The following is a 24,543-nucleotide window of genomic DNA, read 5'->3' on the forward strand; positions in this document are numbered from 1 at the left end:
GGTGGAAGGGGTCCTCAAAAATTTTGTGAATGCCACGCATGTGGCCCTGAATTTATCACATGGATATAGCATATTTATTTACACACCCTGTACCTCAAGCAGGCACTTCATAGGGCAACAACTTCAAATCTACTCACTGTGTACCAGGTGTCACAGGCTCGGCTTGAGGGATATTCCTGACAGATTTGTGATCTGGAGAATTTCCTTCACGCAGATGCTGGTGAACCTGTGGAATCCTCGACCGGAAAAGCCAGTGGAGGCCAACTCATTCGCTGTCCTCCTGAAGGAGGCAGATCTATTTCTTGATCAAAAGGAGAAAGTGGGAATGGAGTACTGAAGTTGATAATCAGACCAAATGGTGGGAGTAGGCCCCAAATGACCAGGTGACTTTGTGCATCCTTATTTTTAATATTTCATTATTTCTCTGTTTCAAAGTTATTAAAGTGGGTTTTGGTTTGATGAGTAAAATTATATTAAAACCAGGATTTAAAAAATATATTGAGCAGACATGATACTGATAAGACATTTTAAATGTTACTTTGATTCAATCGAATGTTATTTTGATTCAATCGTACTCCAGAGACTGTCCTCACTGGGACTCAACACCCTTCTCTGTAACTGGATTCTGGACTTCCTAATGAAAAGACTGCAGTCATTCTAGGTTGGCAGCTGAATGTTGAGCACCATGACACTAAGCACTGGCACGCTCAGCCCACTCCTCTTCATGCTTCAGACTGTAATGCCAGATCCAGCTCCAACAGAGTTAAGTTTGCAAATGACACCATAGTAATTGGGCCTCAGCAGCAACAACCAAGAAATGCACGACGGAAAATCTCGTGAAATGGAGTGCGGATGACAACTTGGGTCTCAACATGGACAAGTCGTAGGAGATGGCTGTGGACTTCAGGAGGACCAGGATGACCACCCTCCACCACACATTAATAGCTCAGCAGTCGAGAGAGTGGAGAGCACCATGTTCGTCAGGGTCCACTTAAGAAGCGACTTAACATTTTCTCACTTGTCAGGAAGGCGCAAAAACGACTTCACTTCCTTATAATGCAAAGGCAGGGAAGGCTGGGGAACTGGGGTACACTTCTCCAGAGGTAAATCTAAATTTATTAAAATTGCGTTGCCAATAGCCAAGAAATGTATAGCGTTAACATGGAAATCCAATTCCATACTTCACATTGATCGTTGGAACAAAGAAGTGCAAAGTTGTATTCCCCGTGAGAAGATTACTTATCGTTTTAGGAATAGATGCAGTATGTTCGTCGAAATTTGGCTTATTTAGATTACTAAAATGCCCAGATTGTATAATTTATTTTGATATTGGTCAATTAGTATACTCCTTATTAGAAATTTAATACTTTTAAAATGATGTGACACTGAGATGTCGAACCTCGCTCCTGTTGTTTTTTTTTCTTTTTTTTATTTTCTTTCTTTTTATCTCCCTGCTATTTGTCTCCTTTTCTTTCGAATCTAGGGGAGGGGGTGTTGGGAGAAGAGGGACTCTCCTTTTTATTTTTTTCAGACCTTGTGTCTTTCTATGATTTTGCATTCAACATGTTATTGTTATTATATTAATTGAATCCTATATTCTGTAATTTCTTAAAACTCAAATAAAATATTCAAAAAAAAACCATGCTCAAAACGGAAGTTGACACCCATTCTACTTCCTGTCGGCTTGCCGGTTCGTCACTCGTAAATTGGATGTCTTCAACTTGGGGACTGCCCGTATTAGTATAGAACCATCAGTCGGAGGAATAGTTTCCTGCCAGGGTCAGTGAGACTGCTGAATGCCTGCACAAACAACTACCTACTATTTATTAATAATATTTATTTTAATATTTGTACATATATATCGTGCATATGTATCATTTGTCTGTTCATGCATTTGCACCTTCGTCAGTTGTATGGATGACAAATAAACTTGATTGTAGATGATTGCTCCCCACCAAAAGTCATTTAAAAAGAAAGTGCATTTAAAAGAGTAAAAGTACCTTTATGGGAAGGATAGTAAATACCAGGAATGATCTGACTAACAGGATAGAAATGGAAATTTATCTCGAGTCAATGGCATTAAATATGGTACAAGGTCACAGCTGCAAAGTGGTATGCTCACTTCAAAATTCATTCCATTGAGGCAGAGTACAGGAGGGTAATGTGACTACACAGCCTGTGGAATGTTAATGACTGGAGATGAATCTGTTGGCAGCAGAGTGAAGCGTTCAAAAAACCATGAATTTGATTTAGTTTTTGGTGAGTTTACGTAACAGAAATTTCAACTTTGATTTTTCATAAATTGACTATAACATTTTCAAACACCTATAGTTGCCTATGAAGAGGATGCTACCTCCTAACACGGTCCTCGGGCTCCTCAGCACTGCTCCGTCAATGAATTGGAATTCCCTTACTCGCTTCAAAAGCCTCCCAAAGCAATATTTTGCCTTTGGGTCTGCTACTTTTATCCCGTCAAGTGCTCAGAAACATCTTTACATTTATGAGAAATGTCTTGAATGGCGATTTGCTGTACGGTCAAATGACCTTTCCTTATTCTCGGATTCACAAAGAAACATCGTTAACCCAGCTTAACATTGGCAGCAGATAATAAAGCGCTGTATTTTATGTATCAGACCAGAAAGTGGCAAATCCTTTCTGGAGCCAACAATTAATTCGAGACACATGAAAGTATGTGCACTGGTTTGAGTGTGGGCAAGGCAGAATTTTAATCAGCCATTACGAAGGCAAAGTAGAAAATAAATCATAGAAATAATCAAATGCCACAAGCATTTTTTTTTTGCACCGACAATCAAAGGACTTATAATTCTATGGTTTTTCAACATAAGCAGTAAAACTTGCCATGAATCATGTGACCAAAAGATTTTTGTTTCATTGGTTATAAAACATCCTTGACACCAAAAGCAGAGGATTTGAATACATGAGAGGAATACTTTACTGGTTCCCATGACAACAGTCGGATGCAGAGTCTTTGGAAAAGGAAAACAAAAAAATGAAACCCACTCTGACCTGGTCTAGTTAGTAATTCAGCCCCATATCCTGAAAGTAAGAAGAAAAATACCGGAATGAAGATATTTATGATAAAAGGCATTGGATAGAAAATGAGACTGTTCATTCTGTGTCAGTCAGTCTCGTAAATTGGTCACATTTGTCATGCAATTCATAGAGAATTGTGGCGGCAATAATTTAACCGCTCACATGGTTTTATCATCCACAGAAACACGAGAACCCAACCACTCCGAGCGCTGTCTCCAGAAGAATATTTTGCCCCTTGGAGTTAAATTTCTCCTTTGTCTTTTATTTTCCAGGCAGGGATTTCACTTCCCACGAGGCTGTTGACTGGGGAGCATGGAAGGACAATAGCATAAAGCCAACCTTGCAATTTTTGAGCAAAAGTTTAATTCTCGTTTGCTGGACAATGTACGTGCCACAATGCTATTTTCCGACAAGTTCGAAAGCAATGAAAATATTTTCAGAGACCCCGAATGGTATTTTGAACTTTTATTTCAAATTGAAAGAGTGGATTTTGTGTTGCAGGCAGACTTAATGATACAGCATTTATAAGAAAATGATTCTTGTTCAAATTAACTGAGGGTTTTGCACAAAGCAATTCGCGTGGAGCTGGAAGAGGGAGGGGAAGAGATGTTTACGCTTTAAAGATGCAAATACCTCTCTCATTTTACTTAGTATTGAGATTAATGTCCTCTCACACAACAGGGGAGATGCAGAGGACAGAATGATGCTAAGTATGAGGAGCAGGAGAAGTGAAACAAAGGGAAAAGAACTTCACTGAAGTCAAATATAAAATTTGACAGCTAAAGAATTCTAGCTTGAGCTGAGAATGTGAGTGTAAATAAATGAGAAAATTTAAGGCATTTTGTTGAATAAGTGCTTTCTCACTCAAACTAATTACAGTAACACCCCTGGTATCCGTCATCCATGGGGATTGGTAGATGTCGAATAAGTGGATTTTCTGGTTGCTTGAGACTTACTCTTACAATACAATTAATCTTCTTACTTTGATCTTACCATGCTTCTTGTGAATTCAAAGGGACATCAGAGAATGGCAATGATTTGCAATGTCTGGATAGCATGCAAAAATTAAGAATTTCCCTATATCGCGGTAAACATGACATTGGAGTTCACTTAACTGGTGACCTAACGTGGACACTCAACATCTCCTCACTTGTCAGGCAGGCACCACAGTGACTACACATCCTGAGAAGATTGAAGCGGACAAGGCTACTGGCCACCATCCTGTCAACTTTCCACAGCTCTATCAAGAGCGTCCTGACCAGCTGCATCACAGTGTGGTACGGGTTGCTGCAGAGAAATGGATTGGAGGTCAATCTACAAGACTATAAGAGTGGCAGAGAGGATCACTGGAGTCTCCCTCCCGTCGACATGATCTATCGGGATCGTTGTCTGAAGAGGGTGTGCAAAATCATTGAGGACCCCTTCACCCTGCACACAGCATCTTTAAGCTGCTCCCATCGGGGAAGAGATACAGGAGGATCAGAGCCAGCACCACCAGGCTGAGGAACAGCTTCTTCCCACAGGCAGTGAGAATACTGAACAACCAAAGGAACTGCTCACACTGACCATCTGAGACTCTCATATGTACAAAACAATATTCATTTGTACAGACAAAATACTTGCATATGTATTGTTTGTCTATATGTATGGTTGTGTGTCTGTACATTTTGCACTGAGGACGAGAGAATGCAGTTTTGTCGGTTTGTACTTGTACAATCAGATGACAATAAACTTGACTTGAACTAAATTCTGTAATCTTTAACCAAGATTTTGCACCATATTCATTTCAGGTCTTGCCATGGCTCTGTATATCTGCAGTAAGACCCCTGCTCCTATGTTCCAAACCTCTTGTAACAAAGACTAAAATGCTATCTGCCTTCCTGTCCACTACACCTGTATGCTCAATTTCAGTAATTTACATACAAAAACACCTGTCATTTTAAATGTCAGAATATCCCAAAACACTCACCATTTAGAAATACTTGGGTATTTCTCCTTTCACAATCAAAGTCAAGAACTTCACACTTGTCAACATTGAATGCCATCTACAAAGTTTTTGATCACTCCATCAGCTGTCGATTTGTCTTGAATTCTCTATTACTTCATCATCGCTCACATTTCACCGAGTTCTCTGTTGTCAGTAAATAGATTTGGACGCCTCAGCAAATTTGAATGATACAATCAGAATTTATTGTCATGAACATGTCACGAAATTAGATGTTTTGTGGCAGCATCACAGAGCGAACATTTATATAAACCACCTTACAAAATAAATAAAAATAGCTCAAGAAATAACTCAAAAGTTAGGCAGTGTCTATTGTTCATTAACATTCAGGAATCAGATGACAGAGGGGAAGAAGCTGTCCTTGTGTCGCTGAGTGTTCGTCTTCAGGCTCCTGTACCTTTTGCCTGATGGTAGTGGAATGAAGAGGGCATGGCCTGGGTGGTGGGGATCCTTGAGGATAGAAGCTGTTTTCTGAATACATCGCCTCTTGTAGATGTGTTTGATGGAGTGGATTATTGCCCATAATGTTGCAGGCTGAATTAACAACCCCTCCAGAGTTTTTTCCTGTCCTGAGCACTGGCACCTCAATATCAGTCAGTGTACCATGGTACGTCGGAAGGAGTTTTTGAGAGTCTTTGGTCACATACCAAATCTCCTCAAACTCTTCAGACTGTACAGCCACTGGTGAGCCTTCTTTGTGATTGCGTCAGCATGGAGGCTCCAGAAAAAAGATTTTGGGAGATGTTGACATCCAGGAATTTGAAGTTCTTTACCCTCTCCACCGCTGACCCCTCGATGAGGACTGGTTCGTGTTCTCCTGATTTCATCCTAGTTAAGGCCCAATCACTTCTTCGTCCCTGCAATAACACTGGCCAACATTTGCTTATTCTTACTCTCTCTGTTCTACCTGCTAACCAACTTTCAATACAAAATAACACGTTACATCCAGCGACAGGTGCTCTGTGTTTAACAACATCTTGTGTGAAACCTCATTGAAAGCCTTTTAAAAAAACATGAACACACCTCATCCTCTTATTCATTCTATTGAATACTACCTCATGGAACTTCAAGTGTTATTCAAATGTGATTTCCCTTTCGTAAATCCATATGGACTCTGCTCAAACATTTGATCATTTTTTTCCATGCGATTTGATTCCATACCCATTAGTATTTAACTCCTGCATCCTTAAAGTACCTCTGATAATAAGCTAACAGGTTGATAGTTCTTCATTCCTAAATTAGGGGGACCAATTTGCTACCCTCCAATCTGCAGAAACCATTCCTGAAGAAGCATCAAATGATTTTTATCCTTCTGTGATGTACATCTGCATCTCATACATCCCATAGTTTAACCTACTGCGCAGAATGAGGCAGTAACAAACTTCAAAATCCCTTGTAAACTCATTCAGGAAGAATTTATTTAGGTCCAATTACAGACAACATTTTATGTTGAGGACCTCAGCTCTGTCCACTGCCCATTCCAATTCCCTAGTTGTCCATGGTCTCATGCACTGCCAGACTGAGACCACCTGCAAATTGGAGGAGCCACACTTCATCTTCCGTCGGGGCACCCTCCAACTGGATGGCATTAACATTGACTTCTTCGCTTTCCATTAAACTCCGCCCCTTATTCTTCCCCCGTCTCCTTTCCCCTTTCAGAGCAAAATCAATTCTCACCTTTCCTCTCATCACATCTAATGAACTCCTTTTGGATTTTGGTCTCGATTCTTTCCCCTTTCTCTTTCCAGTCTTTATTCAAATGCCTTCTTGATCTGTGCTTATAATGTAACTTGAAGAGCTCAATCCCAAAAAGTCGGTAATATAGGTTATGGACACTGTGAGACCGTCTGAGTTCCTCCAACATTCCTGTGTTTTAACAGTGTCTGAAGACTTGCGTGATCCACATTTTTTGTCTTCCAATCATTGCAGTAGGGTTAATTTTAAAACTGCTACAGCTAATTGTTGACCGGGTAACAATTTTATATAAAAATATATTTTAATTAGATCAGGATTGTCTCATTCTCTATTTAAACAGCTCTGGATCCTTTGCTGTGGACTCTGACATTCCTGAACAGCTTAGAAATATGAGCAGGGCAAATGTTCAAAGACCATGTACTGACTCTGAAGCAGAAAGAGATACAGTTGGTTCAAAAACCCTGGCTCAAAGTCAAAAAGATGAAAGTCAGACAGACAGAGATTTGGATAGAAAGGTCGCTGGTGGAGTGAAACATGACAGTGACTTCCTCTCTGTCACCAAGCAACCGCATGAACTTGGATGAGAAAACAAGAAAGGAAGAAAATCTCGGAGGCACAGCTTCAGGTGTTATGATAATGACTTTATTGTCATATCCATTGCACAATGTTTATGGGGCACCAAAATTCTCATTGGTCCAACTCTTGCACTGCTTTTCAGCATTTGGGTCACAAAATAAAATAATTTTACTTTGTCATTTTTTTAAAAAAACATTTTTGGGACTGATGGGCTCTCTATTTGTGACCCAAATGGGAATGTAACTAATTTTGTCCAAAGACATACTTAATCATTGAGTAAATTTTATATCAGCTTTGAAAAATACTGCAAACATGGAAATGAAATTGGATAATAGCTGGAGCATCTTTCCATGTCAACCACAACATGTGTTGATTGAAATCTGTTTGGGTTTAAAATATCCCCTTTGAATTGAAGTGGCATGTGAACTTGCCGAGAAGCAAATGGAGGAAGGATTTTTAATCGGTACCCTGTCCTGTCAGACTTTCCAAGAGTACTGGTACCAACACAGTGATTTAATTGTAGATGCAGTAAAACACAGCAGCAAGGTGGCAATGAGAACACTTCACCAGAGGTAGTTATTCTACCAATAAACCATCAAACATCTCCCAATTTCCACAAGCAAACACATTTATCGCTGTACGTTTTTAAAAAAAAAGGCTTTTGCAATCCACTTTTTTTGGAAACTTTGAAAAACAGATATGGAGGCAACAAAAATTAAATTTAATGACAGCTAGTAATTTCAACTACCAGTTCATAAAGGTAAATAGAGGATCTGCCTGCCACATTACTTTCGGAAATTGTAAAAGACACTGGAGAGTCCAACTCAATTAATGTGTGGCTCTTCAATAAAATACATGATTTAAATGCAACGCACATCTCACCAATGATACCATTGCAATCTGTGCTATTCACTGAATTGGAACATGATCCACAAATTGCCCACAAGTATATGAACTGTACGAACGAGAGCCTGCAGCATCTTTGACAGAACAGGCCCAACCATTTAACCTTACAAGCTTATCGTGCACAAGCAAATACTGCTACCCATCCTCCATAACAAGAACCCCACTTAACACATAGCGCAAGGATGACATGTAAATTCATGAAGCATTCTATATATTTTTTTTTAAACAGCAGGATATAGAATGAATGCAGAGTTGGGTGTGAAAATGGCAGATGGAATTCAATCCAGATAAGTTTGAAGTCATGCATTTTGGAAGGTCAAATTTGAAGGCAAAGTGTGTGATTAATGGCAGGATTGTTAATAATGTTGCAGCTCTATTTAGTCCACACTTGGAATATTAGGTTCATTTCTGACCTCCTTATTACAGAAAATACTTGGAAACTATGGAGAGGGTGCTGAGGAGATTTACCAGGATGGTGCCTGGATTGGAGAACATGTCTCAGCAGAGCTGGGACTTTTCTCTTTGTAGCGCAGAAGGATGAAAGGAGACTTAATGGAAGTCTACAAGCTTGTGAGAGGCATAGAATGGATGAACAGCCAACACCCTTTACCCAGGGCAAGAGTAGCAAACACCAGAGGACATTTGTCCAAAGTGAGGGGAGGAAAATTTAGGGAAGACATCAGGGGTAAGTTCCCCCACAGAAAGTAGTGGGTGCCTGGAATGCATTAGCATTGACAAGAGTAGTGGTAGTAGAGATTAGTACAAGGAGGACATTTAAAAGTCTCTTAAGCATGTCGATGAAATAAAGAGGGTTATGAGGTAGGGAAGATGTAGTTTATTGAGTAGGTTTAGATAGGTCAGCACAACATTATGGGGCGAAGGGCCTGTACTGCACTATATTCTTCAGCCTGTTGTCCCTTTAGGCAGATAAACTGATTTTTGAATGAGTTTTCACTTCTGTCACACGTGAGAAATTCTGAAGACCGAGCCAAAACATCTTGAACGAGGTAACATTTGTTCAATGTCTGCCTTCTAAATCGCGTCACAATTCTATCCTCTGTACTTGTCCCAAAATGATTTTAAAAGCATCTTTGTTCAGGATTACTATAAATTTAGAGTGTAGCTTAAAACTGACAAAGACAGTCAGGGAACCTTAGGACTTTATTTAGGCTACAGTTCATTACATGAGAAAATTTTGAGGTGCTGCTCTTATATACTCAGGTTAATGGAAAGGACAGGTACTGGCAGTGACTTCTTGGTTAACCTAAGTCATGCAAGAGTATTTTAATTAGCTCAAAAAGTGTAAGAGACTCAGTGACTGCCTTTCAGACCTGATTTTAAGGAACACTCAACAATTCCAACCAGCGTGAACACTCCTACGGATCACAGCGGGATAAGTGCAGAGGAGGGAATCGTGATGTAGGACAGTACAAGAGGTGCCCATTTGGCTCATTTAATCAGCAATTGCCACTTTTGTGATTGAATAGCTCTTTCAATCAGTCTCAATCACTTCCTCTACCACGTTGGTCAGCAATTCTCTCCCACAGGAGGTTCCTGCCCATGGCTGTATAATTCACCAGTGGAATATAGGTGCAGGAAAGAGGGAAAGGTGCAACAATTCTCGCACCACCAGGTCCAGGAACGGCTGCTCCCCCTCCACCATCAGATTCCTCGACAACAAACTCAATCAGGGACTCATTTAAGGTCTCTTACTTTTGCACTTTATTGTTTTCATCTCTGTATTGCAGTTTGTTTACACACTATGCAGGGTTATTTTTACACTACCAGTAAGTGGTAATTCTGCCTCTCCTGCTGCGAAAAAGAATCTCAGGGTTGTATGTGATGTTGTGTATGTACTCTGACAATAAATCTGAAATCTGAACCTCAACTTTGGTTATTTAGGATGATTCTGGCAACTGTGGATAATGTTATACATCTGCAGGTCTAATATTACAGCCAAGACTTTGGTCCAAGGGAACAACCTCAACAATCAAATCTTGTCAATTTGTTTCCAATGGCCTTTGGGCAAAGCCTTTGATCATTTGGGTTATTCTCTGAACTTTATCGTCATTTCTCTGATTTAATGCATAACGAACACAATGAAGGGATTGTGATATCTCTAAACACTCTAGACCAGTGGTTCTCAACCTTTTTCTTTCCACTCACATACCACTTTAAGTAATCCCTATGCCATAGTGCTCTGTGATTGGTCAGGGATTACTTAAATGGTATGTGAGTGGAGGAGAAAAAAGGTTGAGAACCACTGCTCGAGACCAATTGTTACTTAAATATTTTGCTGGAGAAAAATTGTCATTGGCCCATTTCCTTTGGAGCTATGAAACCCTGCACATAACGAGTCAATGAGGGACGATTAAAACAGCGGTTTTCAAATCTTTTTCTTTCCACTCACATACCATTTTAGGTAATCCCTTACTAAGAGCACCCATGGCATAGTCTAAGAGTTTTGAACATTTTGATAATTGGGGAATTTTGGGACAGTAGAGGAAAGTAATTCTGTGGTTAAAAAAAAATCTGTCACAACCTTACTTTGGATGGCAGAGCAGACACGATGGTCCTTAATAGCCTTCTTCTCCTTTTGCTTATGTTCATTTATTCTAAATATGAAAATACAGACATCAACAAGTGGTCATTGAAAATGAATGAGCACCAAATCCTTCCTTGCCTATGTTTATCAGATTATTCACACAAGTGTCTACTTCTCAAGTCAAGCCTGTAAGCAGGCACATCTTATTCCTCACTTTTGACCCATTTCAAAAATACTGATGGTAGATAAATACACCCTTTCCATTTTTTTTAATAAAAGCATTTATCCACGGTTCCCATTTTCTCACTCATCACTAACTTTTCCAACTGAGACCAGTCTCTCAATGTCACAGGGAAATAAAATATATTAAAGTAGGGAGTTTTAATTCAGCATCATTCATTCCTTCCTCCACCAACCACCATATCCAAGGTCAATACTGTTTAAACCTACATTAAATTTCCAAGATGATTTCTGGAAAACTTTGGCAATCTGATGAGAAAGAACTAAAAGATAAACACTATGGATATTTTTAAAAACGTGAAAGCATAACCAATCAGAAGCTCTGAAGGAAAGTTGACCCACAAACCCAATCGATTTTAAACATCTAATAATAAGTGGGTCTTATCAAATATTAGGACCTCACAATCTACCCACATTTAATTTTCAAGTAAACGAGATCCATGAATGAAGTGTTCAAACTCCTATTTTCACAAGCCGCAGGAAAAATGGATCCTCTAAATACACAAAGATTTTTTAATTCCTATTTTTATGCATTCAAGCAATTGTTAATACCATGATTTAATGTCAATGGAACAAAAAAAAAATTTACTCCAGAATTTGCATGGAATTCAAATGGAATGGCTCAAATTGAGCAGAGATTCTAGGTCTTCATAGCATGCATTAGTACAATCTCTATATGGCCCATGTGGATACCACTGACACAGATGATGTATTCCAAAAATAAGAAACAATAACCCCAAAGGTTCAATTATATTTTCCTTTTCCAGTTACAAACAAATTCATCGTCTCCTCCTCCCCCCCCCCCCCCCCCACCACCCATTCTCATAGGATGGCTGGAAAGAACATTGCTTGGTGAAAAATATCACCATTAATTCCAAACAATTAGAGAAGCTGAATGTCTTACAAGTCCCATTTTAGGCAGCTCACTTTATTCATTTGTCCTGGCAGACAAATACTCTACTGCATGAAAGCGGCTGAAAATGCTTTAACTTGGTTAATATGGTTCTCCGGCAGACCACCTGCCCATTGGATTTTCCACCGTGAAATGACGAGTTTCAAACTGACAGACTTGTAGATATTCCCTAATACTAGGCCTTGCAATTTCTATTTTTGGCTTTGTTTGAGCCTGAACCCTATAGTTTCCCTGATTATACAAATTTAATACAGTGATGCATGCTTCTGTAGAGGTTATTTTTATGCAGGAGACCTTCAGCTTCAATGCCTTACGCTCGATTAGCAGCCTAAAAGGCCTGCTTTATATGCACTAAGTTGCTACAGACTGCAATGTAAGATCGGTGAAAACATATTCCATTGTAACTTTCCAAAAAAGAATTGGATAAATACTTGGAGAGAAAATATCCATTGATCTAGAGAAAAAGAGGTGTGTTGAACAAACTTGGTAACCTTTCCAAAGAACAAAATGGAAGCACTATCAGCTTCTCCCTGTGAGAAATCTAGGACCACCAACAATAATCTGCACTTTGCAGCCCCACAATGGCAAAACAGAAATGGAGTAAAATGCAACAGGCAGCTTCAAGCAACTGGGGGGAAAAAAACTCAGAGAAAATAAATAGTTAAAAAAGATGGAAGTTGAAAATTGCCACTCTTCGCCAATCCACGCAACAAGCAATCTCAAGCAACTGGATAATTAACTTATTCGGCATCTACCAATCTCCATAGATGCCGGATCCTAGGTTTTTTTTTTACTGTACTTGCCCAGTTGGTGAATGACAAGATAAATTCACAAATGAAGTTTTTGCTACAGTAAGATCATTTCCTTTGAGGGACATTTCTTTGCACTTGAAGTTAAAGGTAGAAGACCTAACTTCATTTTCAATCAACTTCTATAAAACCAACTTGTAATGGTTAAACACTAATAACAACAGAAATCCTAGTGTAAATATTGAGAATATATTGAGCAATTATTTTTCCCCCAGAAAGTTTTGCTTCCTGAAAAAAAAAATTGGGATTATGATAGACAATTTCAAGCTGAATACAAAGATAATTTCAAATTTTCTGTATCATGTCGGATGTTGGCGAGACAGTGATGAACTTCTATTGAATTTAGCGTATACTCACCACTATTGTAATAGAATTTATTGCAGCTGTTGCAACATTGACAAAACATTTCTGCGGTATTGAATCTTCCTGAAGACAACAATAAATGCTATTAAGTACATTCATTAAACAATTGCCTGAAGAACCTGCGCATCGACATGTGTTCAATCTATAATCTATGGTAATGCACAGCATCTGTAAATGTGAGCTGCATCTCACCTGACTGCATCTTTCATGATTAAGCATTCCCAGGCCCAAGACAACATTTGCATAGCATCTTCACTGAGTGCTTGCCCAGGCATGCATATACTGACCATTGCAGCTTGCTTTGTGGGAAATATACGAGTAGACTCAATTCGAACAAATATGGGAACCATACATGAAATACAATAGAGAAATCCTACCATGAACCTCCACCACCTAAAATGACAGAAGGAGAAGACAACGAAATGAACTGACTCAGTATATAAAAGTAAAAGATAAAAATTTCTTGTTTATTTTATTAAGTGATGACATTGTTTAACGGATTTAATGTATCTTATAGATTGAACTTTGAATAAATGGGAAGGGGGGAGAGGGAGGGAGGGAAGGGAGGGGGAGAAAATGATATGTATATATTCAAGAGAAAAATGTCTGTCTGTATGTATTTTGGTCAGTATGGTTTATTGTGTGAAAAGTAAAAAATAAAAAAAATATGATGGGAAATCACAAAATAGGTTATATCTAAAAAAAATGGTATGTGATAGGAATGTGTTCAGGTGATTTTTGTTAAAAATTCACCCAGAAGTGTTCAGGAAGTAAAATCTTCATCGTCCAGTGACGTTAGCAATTACTGTGCTGGGATCCATCTCAAATCTGTCGTAAAAATGTGCTGGCCTTTTGTCATTGGTGATGAGGTGCCAACTCACATCATAATGGACAGACTGGGGGCAATTGACCAACACAAAGTTGGGAAATTCCATTGAGCTGGTCAACCCTGTGCAGGGTTATTGGAAGAAAAGTGCCACAGTCATGGGAGTAACTGCAGCCGGGGGGGGGGGTCACTGGAAGATGTGCTTCATGGGAGTTACTGGAGGGGGGTCACTGGAAGATGTGCATCATGGGAGTAACTGCAGGGGGGTCACTGGAAGATGTGCATCATGGGAGTAACTGCAGGGGGGGTCACTGGAAGATGTGCATCATGGGAGTAACTGCAGGGGGGTCACTGGAAGATGTGTGTCATGGGAGTTACTGGAGGGGGGTCACTGGAAGATGTGCTTCATGGGAGTAACTGCAGGGGGGGTCACTGGAAGATGTGCTTCATGGGAGTAACTGCAGGGGGGTCACTGGAAGATGTGCTTCATATTTTTTTTCCTCACCCCATTTCATGCGATGGAAGAAGCAGACAGGAGCCAGTGATCTCCGTCACCAACTGAGTTTCTCCAGCATGTTTGTGTGATGCACAGAGGCCACGACTCTATATTTTGTTCATCTGCTGATGTGAATTGGCCACACTTCTATGAAACTAGAGTGAGCATGGGCTATTTGAGTGTTAACCACATCAGCATACATGGCATATTCTTAATAAGACCCTCGCAATACTTTCAAAGTGCCATCAGTATATTCTCAACGACATTTTCAACCAATTACATCAGTGGCTTTGAGAAGTCCAAATCAAATGAAACCACATAAACCATGGAGTAAGCAAAATAAATTGTGGAATGTTGACCTGCACTAATTTGTGAGACACTTGTCACTTTCCCCTGTCTAGCCATGCTGGAATTAATTTTTAACTTTTGAAATCTCACAGGCGATTTGAACACATTCCTGCCGCAGACCACAGGCGCAGAAGCTCATTCATATTTTCCCTTCAACTCGTGGTTGTCAAAAGCACGCTTCTGAATCACAGAACAAAGGATGACGGTGTTCTATGGCCGAGCTGGAACTCCATTTTCAAGGATTCCCACCAAAGTTTATTTAAAACCTTAATTTTATGCAGGACACAGCAGTATGGGAATTCTCAATCTCCCAGTGAGTGAGATTCTAATCTGTGTGTCCTCCAAAGTCACCTTCATCCCTTTGGTGAGATCATTCCAGGGACCATCCCATGATACTAAGAAATGCCCAAAAAAAAAGCATTCACTGACTTGGCCAGAGCCTCTGATATTTTAACTCCATGGATCTCGATCCTTGCTGAAGTTTGCACCATGTCGTGATTCTGCACAATAAAACCATGAAATGACCACCATGGCACTGAGCAGAAGATCTGTGACTTATGCCTGTCACATCAGAACGGAGTTCAAGACTTGGTGGCATGATCACCCCACCCTATTTGCCCTCTAGTGGTCATCATTGATCTCTTCTGAGCCAATTTTCCACCAGCTATCATTATCCAGTTTTGACTCAACTGGAAACTTTTTAAATCTAACCCAAAACTCATCACCAAGAACATCCATGACCTTCTGTTTGAAGATGATCATGCATAATACCTCACTCTACATTAAACCTTGTAAGCAACACAAAAGCCCGTTTATACCTCGTAAGAGATTTGGTCTATTCTTAAACATTGTCCTTTGTCAATCTCCTCCAGGCCAGCTGAACATCCCTCTTGCCATCTGATGTAAGTGAGGAAACAGATTTGGTAGGTCTCAAAGGAAAGGACTCTGGACACACATCCAATGGCCCAAGGCCAAATACAGGTGGGCTGGAGAGTCCAGCTCAGGTAATTTACAGGGTTCCAATGGTTTGGTTCCAGCAAGGTTAAGCTGATTATAGAGGCCAAGTACAAAGTAATTTAAATTGGCCAACGGTAAGGTGTGCACTAATGGGTGGGGCATGGCCAAACCTTGATTGCCAGGTGATGCATGTTCCAAACAAGTAGTGGGCAAGTGCTGTCACTTGATGGCCACGACCCTTCATAATAGAGAGATGTGTAGCCTTGGAGTATGTGGAACACTATCCTAATTTGAAAGAATCAGGGCCTCCAACTCATCTGGGCCGGCTCTCTTCAAGCTGCAAAGATTTCAGTGCATTTGCAAATAATGGTAATTTTGTAGGGAATAGCAGGTTTTAGTCATATCTAATTAAGTGATAATCTGATGCATTTGGACTATTAAGGGATAGAGACATTTAGTAAAAGCAATCTAAAGTTCAAAGTAAAAAATCTCCCATTCTCTCTCCACCCACATTCCCTGTATCTTTCAGTTTTTTTTTAAAACCGACACTTAAATTCATTCCCTATTGGTGTTCAAATAATCTTATCATTTTTCTTCTGATTGAATTTTCCAAAACTTTCATATTAATCTGCTCACTGAAGTATTGATGTTTTAGATAATGCAAGTACACACAGCTAATTGAGTTTGTTTACTTTGGAGTTGGCAAAACTGAGCAGAAACCGACAGGTATATTGTTGGAAAAAGGAATGTTAAACTACTTCAAAGCAACATTTATTGACTCATAAATACAGGTGGTAGCTGATTTCAGCCGTACCACTTCTGTTAAAGGAGGCCAAATGTAATAAAAAATACTTTGAACTTTATGACAAAGCTGAGGTATGCAAAACACAATTGTGCAGTCTTCTTGCTTTTAAATGCTTTTAAAATACATACTTAATACAGGCTGATACAATAGGACTGATTTTTCCCCCCCCAAGGAGGCAATCCCATTTGAAACAATACAGCATTATTTAATTAAGACTTTTTTTTAAATTTCTTAACTCCATTTACTCTTAATTAGTTGGCAAATGTTCCACATCTACGTACAGGTTTGATCTTTCCGAGCTGTGTTACTGAATTGATGAAACTTTCTAGACACCAGCCTTCCAATTGGAAGTAACAGCTCAGGTCTGAATGGGAACTAATACTCAAGGTTCCTCTCAATCACATTCTTACTGCATCTGTCCAGTGGTAGCTTTAAAACTAGAAGGATTGTTGGTATTTACTGCAATAATATGATAACTAGCTGCAGGTGCACTTGGATCCATAGAACGTTGCAGCTCAGAAACAGACCTCTTTTGCCCTTCTAGTCTGTGCCGAACCACTTTCTTTTTGCCTCGTCCCATTGACCTGCACCCAGTCCATTGCCCTCCACACCTCACCCATCCATGTACCTGTCCAAATTCCTCTTAAATGTTAAAATTAAGCCCACATTCACCAGCTCAGCTGGAAGCTCGCTCCACACCACCGCTCTTTGTGTGAAGAAGTTCTCCCTCATTTTCTTCCTAAACTTTTCCCCTTTCACTCTTAACCCATGTCTTCTGGTTTGCATCTCACCTACCCTCAGTGGAAAAAGTCTATATACATTTACACTGTCTATTCCTCTCATAATTTTATATACCTCTATCAAATCTCCCCTCATTCAGCTATGCTCCAGAAAATAAAGTCCTAACCTGCTTAACCTTTCCCCATAACTGGAGAGGAGTCACGTGATAGAGTAGTGGCCAATAGGAGAATACCTGCCCTCTCCAGAAAAGAAGAAAAAAGTGAAGAAAAAGCAAAGCCCCAGATACACAAAATACAACAAATAAAAGATAAAGGTGTGAAGAAAATGGCACCTAATAAAGAAAAACCAAAAATGGGGAAAAAAGAAGGAAAGACCCCGGAAGAGAAAGGTGAAGGCCTTACCTGCACAAAAAAGCAGGGACCCGCCGTGGAAAGAGGAGCCCACTCCCCGAGGTTAGTGGAGACCCCACAGGATCGCGGCCTCCCAACCGCGGGAATGAAAAATGGCTCACTGAGCCAAACAGGGGTACGCAACTGTGCATGACAAGGAGAACACCGACGGGAGGGGGAATCAGCTGTGGAATTTCACTCCACAGCACGAACCGCTGAGAGAGGCCCGACATCAGGGCTCCCAGCTGGAAGACAAAGAAAGCAACGGGGGTGAGAAAGAAAAACAGAAGCAGGAGGCCCAACAGATAACCAGGCCAGAAGAAGAGGACCAACATCAAGAAACCATGAAAAAAAAACCAACAAACTGAGACAAGCAGCTCAACAAGAAAGTCAGAAGAGACACAGATACAAGGAAGAGAAATAGAAAACACAAACCCAAAACCTTTCCCCATAACTCAGTTCCTGAAGTCAGGGCAAAATCCGAATAAATCTTCTCTACACTCCTCTTATTAATTTCTTTCCTGTAGCTAAGTGACCAAAACTGCACATAATATTCCAAATTTGGCCTCACCAATATTATACACAACTTTAACATAACATCTCAACTATTATACACAACTTTAACATAACATCTCAACTCCTGCACTCATTATTTTGATTTATACAGGCCAATATGCCAAAAGCTCTCTTTACAACCCTATCCACCTGCGACGCCACTTTCAGGCAATTACATATCTGTATTCCCAGACAAGTGAATCAATATCCCACTAACGCTCTGTAGAAACACAAACTCCGTTTGACTGAGGGATTTAGTTAAAGTAAGTTATCCCAGGGGAGGGATGTCCAAAACTAGAGGGCATAGATTTCAAGTAACACAGGGATATAATGTTTGTCTGCATCCCTTCAGGCCAAATATGCACAGCAAGACTCCATTCCTACAACATACAAGCTATTTTGCTTGCAACCATGGTCTCTGAAAGACACTGCTATACTGTCAATTTTCAGAAAGGTGTTTATAATTATTCAAACTTCTGGTGAAATAAATTTAGCAGCTGATAATAGGTGGATCTGTTCATTCATTCACAGTCATGTCAATTGAACCAAATGCAAGGGATCTTTCTAGATACAAAAACTGGCATTGAAAATCCAAAAAAGAGCTTCAAAAGGCTGATTACTCCTGAGCAAATCTCACCGAAGGCAGATGAACAGTTTCACATGAACTTTAGGACTGACCTGGAAATTGGACAAGGCACACATTAAGGCTATTTCCCACCCAATATTCCAGACCAATTGGAAACAATACCAACGTTTATAAGCAATATATGGCATTTCATTCTGGAAAATGCATCAGGGTCTTTGAAAGAAGAGAAAGGAAATACAGTCATGCATCACTTAACATCCACAATAAGTTCTGTGAAATAGGATGCTACGCAATTTGGACATTGTGTGAACAGTATATTGTCTAACAGGGATGGGTAACCTTTGCAAAACTCGCATTCCACCTTATGTATCCCCTATGCCATAATTGCTCTGTGATTAGTAAGGGATTGCTTAAGGTGGTATGTGAATGGAAAGAAAAAGGTTTGAAAACCACTGTTTTTATCGTACCTAATTAATTCCAAAGGAAATAGGCCAATGACATTTTTTTCTCAAGCAAAATATTTCAGTAACAATTGGATCTAGAGCAGTGATTCTCAGCCTTCCCTTCCCCTTCACATCCCACCTTAAGGTTGCCCACATCTGTTAAATACTAATGGCAGGTGACTAGAAGTGGCATGGATACCAGGGTACTTAATCCATTCTGTGACAGCAACATTTATTGCTGTGGTATTCCTGCATTATAATAATTGTCACAGCACATTTTCACCTGCTAGGCCACAGCTTCAAACATCATTCATTTTGTACTGGAACATGGTGCCTGGTGAAATGTACTCGGGCTCATTTTCTGCCACACGTCTGCTAGATGCCCGGAGTTCTTCAGTCTTGTGGCAGCTGTTCTGCCAGAGTAGGTGACAAGAAGCAGTTTGCACGAATGACAGACGGTGGATGTGACTGAGGGGGTCACTGAGCGAATTGAGCAAGTTAAATAGCAGGAGAAACGCCCGGGACGTCCCGTTCTTCGACTGGGTTTTCTGAACAGACGTGGTCGGACATTGTCCAAACAGATGTTGTGCAGTGCATGACTGTATATCAGATTGACACTGACAATGAGAAACTTGCATTACTTAGGGAGAAAGAAGCCGACATTTGTTTTAAGGGAACAGAATTCATGGGCAAATGATAGCATTCAAAGTAATGAGGGGAATAGAGTCATCACCACCTGACAGCAGAGGGATACAGATTTGACATAATTGGGAAAATAAGTTGAGTAGAATGAAGTAGGGGTGCATAACTTGATGAAGAAGTCAAGCCTGAAACATTGGTTATATCGCTTTCTCTTTGCTACAGTATATAAAATACACCGTTTGCCCTGTTCAGTTGTGTTTTTGCCTAAGTAGAATGAAAATATTTTTTTAATATTTAAACAACAAATGTACTGGGTAATGCTCACCCATAACATTCTGTGTCAAAAAGTGAAAGTTGGCAGAAGTAACTGTCAAAAAGGATTCTGATTAAAAATGTGGAAGGATAACACTTTGCAGCCCCATGGAGGAAGGGTCTGGGAATAAGGGAATTGGAGTGATTGGAGCTGGCACAGGTACCCAGAGAACCGTGTTGTTTGTCTATAACTCGATATTTAAAATCACAATTCAATCGAGTTGGCAATCAGAGTCAAGAACATTGTGCAGAGAAACTGAGGGGGAAAAAGAAAATAAAGATCTGAGCATTTCCTGTTCATACATTCAGTTGATCCATTAACGAGGGACATTGATTTTCAAAGGGTGGGTGGAGAGAGCACGAAAGTAAATGATTCATTATTTGAGAAGAGACACCTTTCCCAAAGGTATCAAGGCAGTCTAAAATAGAAGTAGCAAGTGGTCACTAAGAATGGAGCCTACCACAGGTATGAAAGCATCTGCATGGTAACACTGTGGTTAGGGAGGAGGCTTAAAGAAAGGTTTCCTGTTGAACAAATAACCATTTCATAGCTTGGTCTCTCGCTCTAAATGACGTCATTTTGTGAGACATGCAGACAAAACTGTGGTTTAAAACATGGATTGCTCCTTTAGGGACAGAGCTTTTAATACCCAGAGTATTTTAAATCAAAGAAATGGAATTTATTTTAGCATCTTGTTTCATCCTGTCAGTGGTGGGAGGTTGGGGAGTGGCGTGGAATATTTTTGCGGCAACTTCAGGAAAACTGGCTCGGATTTTTTGAGGGAGAAGTGGTAGCCATCGCCCTGTCTTTCTTCCAAAACATTCAAAACTGAGTGAAAGTTCCAAAAAAAAAATCATCCAGTAACCAAGTGGCCATTCTTCAAAATTGCAAAGGTTTATGCTCATAGAGTCAAACCACAAGGGTACACTAGGATGGCATCCAAGAGAGGCAAAGCTGATCTTCTTGATGGTTTGGTCCATCACGTAAAAGCGACTGAGTAAAAGTCTGTAGACGCAGTGATTGAAGTCAAGACACAATGCTGGAGAAACTCAGCAGATAACACAGCGAACTTTCTATCGCAAAGACAAAGATACATAACCAATATTTTGGGCCTGAGCACTTCATCAAGGTATTTTAAAAATGTGGTGAGGTGCCTGAAATAAAATGGTGGGGGGGTGGAAGAAAGAGGAGCACAGTCCCACAGGTGGCAGATAACAGAGGGACAAGGGAGGGAGGACACAACAGCCAATAGGGGAGGGCTCTGTGAATGGAGGGAGAGTGGGATGGAAAGAAAAAGAGGGATAGGGAAGAACAGGACGTGGTCCAGCAGAAACCGGAGAAATCAATGATAAAGCCTTCAGGTTGGAGAATATTAGGTGTAGCTCCTCCAATTTACAGGTGGTCTTGTACTGCCAAACCAAACGCTCCAGCCCCTTCCCTCTCCATTCACAGAGCCATCCCCCTCCCCCATTTGCTGTTGTGCCTTCCCTCCCTTATTCACCTTTAACCTCTTGCCCATGGGACTGTGCTCCCCCCCAAACATTTTATTCAGACGCCTGTCTACATTTTGCTCATATTTTGATGAAGGGCTCAGGCCCAAAACATTGGTGATGTCTCTTTATCTCTGCTATATAAAGTATACTGTTTAACCTGCTGAGTTTCTCCAGCATTGGGTTTTCACATAAAAACTTCTATTGAGAGAATGCCACCCAGTCTTCCTGTCCTGACAAATGACATGGGAGTTCATCGTCTGCCAACCCAACCAGAATGGGAGTGGGGTGGAGTGGAAGCAAAGTGGGCAAGGGCTGACATGGGGCTCTGTTGTGGAATAAAAGATCAAGGAGAACTGACAGTGGATGAAAAGATTGGGAAGTCCAGGAGAGGATGGTGATTGCAAACGATGTACTTTACATGCACATCTCTATTTTTTTTTCTTGCGGCTGAGGTCATGGGTTTGGGAAGTGCTGTCAAAGATGACTTTTTTTTTTGCAGCACGATTTGATCGTGGTACACATTCCATTCATGAGAGGCCTCGAGTGGTGGGGTGCCTGGTCTTGGACTTCTTGAGAATCCTTGGAGCAGTTCTCATTGACAGAGTTGAACTGCACACAAAGGCACACCTCTCTTGTGCCATCCAGATAAATGACAGAAAGATATTTTGAAGCCAGAAGGTGAAACCTGGACCTTCAGAAAAGTATAAACATCTGAACAGTTAAACCGAGTTGGGAGAAATTGAATTTTGCTTTTTTTAAAAAAAAAATCCAGCAGGTAAAAAACCATTATAACAATTTCACATCTTGTGGTCCAAATATGTTCAACTCTTCATAATATATGGAGCCTTTAGTAGGTATGTACAATGGAGACCATGGAATCCTTACTGGTCCTCAGTCCAGGAAAGCTATACATTCTATCTCCTCTTTGCTCTGCTTTCAGAACCTCATCAGTAAATTGATCCAGGGCAAAGAAATCAGGAAATTTCACTGGTGGCCAATTCAAGAGCTACCAGCAATGAAGTGGAGAAAAACCATCCATCATTCACTCCAATAGGAAATTGACCTACGAAGGAACAACAGTAAAGGGCAGGTTGCCCAAATCACATTTGAGGCCAAATTTCAGAAAGGACTCAACTCAGGCCTCCAGAGAAAATAGATTGAAAGAAATTTCCATCCCATGATTTTTAATGGTTCCTCTGGCCCATCTTCAGCAGTGTTTGGAGCCAAAGTTGAATTGGATCAGCTCAACAAAGGGCCTGAGGCCATGAGAGGTACCAATGAAATCAGTAACTCTGTGAGAGTAGCATACTGAGCAGTAAATAATTAGATTTAAAATTTGTTTCAGATTGAGTCTTGTGTTATGAAACCCTTTGGTTACAGGAGATCGCTAGGGTCTCCCTTTTCCTCTCCTGAGGACATTCACTGGGAGCGTTGCTTACATTGGGCTCAAAGAATTATTAAGGACCCTTTATATCCAGCACACTTTGCTTCAACCCACGACTTTCAGGAAAGAGGTACAGGAGCATCAAAATCAGAATTGCCAGGCTGGAAAATAGCTTCTACCCACAGGCTGTGGCATTGATGAACAGTCTCCTGTATCCGAGAAAATATTTTCTAAATATTTACATAAATTTATTTCAAAATCTATCTTGATATCTAAATGTGATCATTATTTTTACATTTAATTTTAATGTTTTAAAATTTAGTTATACAGCATGGTAACAGGCCATTTCAGCTCACGAGCCCGTCACCCAAATAACTTGGTACATTTTGGATGGTGGGAGGAAACCAGAGCATCCGGGGAAAACCCACACAGATGCGGGGAGAACATACAAACTCATTACTGACAGCCCGGAATTGGAACCCCAGTCCCAATCACTGGCGTTGCATTGCACTAACTGCTACATTAATCTAGTTATGTATATGTGGTGAATTGTATATGTGCACCGTGGTTGAGAGAAACACGGTTTTGTTTTGTTGTATACATAGTCAGATGATAAACTTGAACTTGCATTTGAAGATAATATCAAAAATTGTAATTATTACAAATACAATGAGACTGGTTTACAAAATGAGAGCCCACGGAATTACAGGAAAGGTATGGGCATGGTAGAGCATCAGCTGTTCAGCAAGAAACAGAGAGTGGGAACGTGGATCCTACTCTGGTTCATTAATGGTTACCGGTGGTGTACCGCAGTAATCACCGTCGAAGCCACTTCTTTTTACGTTGCATGTTATGATTTGGATTACGGAATAATTAGCTTTGTGGTGAAATTTCCGGTAATACAATGATAGGTGGAGGTTCAGATAGTGAGAAGGAAACGGAGAGGCTGCATGGAGACTTTGATCAATTTGGAGAATGAGGAGGAAAATTGCAAATGGAATACAATGTTGGAAAGCGTGTGGTCCCGCACTTTGGTAGAAGAGTCGGCAGACTTTTATTTGGTTGGAGACAAAATTCAAACGCGAAAGGTTAACTTCCAGGTTGAGTCAGCGGTAAAGGAGGCGAATGCAATGTTGGCATTCTTATCTAGAGGAATAGGATACAAGAGCAGGGACATAATGTTGAGACTTTATAAGGCACTGGCGAGTCCTCACTTGGGGTACGGTGTACACTTTTGGCCTCCTTACTTCAGAAAGGATGTGCTGGCATTGGAAAGGGTTCAGAGAAGATTTACAAGAATTATTACTGGAATGAAGAGATTAGCATATGAGGAACATTGACAGAGTAGACGTGGCAGTTGTTTCCGAAGGTAGGGAAACCAAGGACAAGAGGGCACAACTTCAGCATTGAAGGACATCCATTTAAAAGAGATGCAGAGGAATTCCTTTAGCCAGAGAGT

The 24,543-nt window shown here is 40.3% G+C and overlaps 1 long non-coding RNA gene across 10 annotated transcripts in view; it reads right to left on the reverse strand.

Moving 5' to 3' along the window:
* LOC138759500 (uncharacterized) overlaps window positions 1–24,543 on the reverse strand; it is a 245,767-nt gene that overhangs the window by 30,019 nt on the left and 191,205 nt on the right. For 4 of the 10 annotated variants that reach the window (XR_011354878.1, XR_011354885.1, XR_011354881.1 and 1 more), the window contains exon 3: window positions 10,784–10,851. The exons of the other annotated variants lie outside the window; for them this stretch is intronic. This is a non-coding gene — a long non-coding RNA (uncharacterized lncRNA). The remainder of the gene's footprint in view (window positions 1–10,783; window positions 10,852–24,543) is intronic. 10 annotated transcript variants of the gene reach the window in all.

Source organism: Narcine bancroftii, chromosome 3, assembly GCF_036971445.1.
Source record: "Narcine bancroftii isolate sNarBan1 chromosome 3, sNarBan1.hap1, whole genome shotgun sequence".
In the NCBI taxonomy this organism is placed as follows: domain Eukaryota; kingdom Metazoa; phylum Chordata; class Chondrichthyes; order Torpediniformes; family Narcinidae; genus Narcine; species Narcine bancroftii.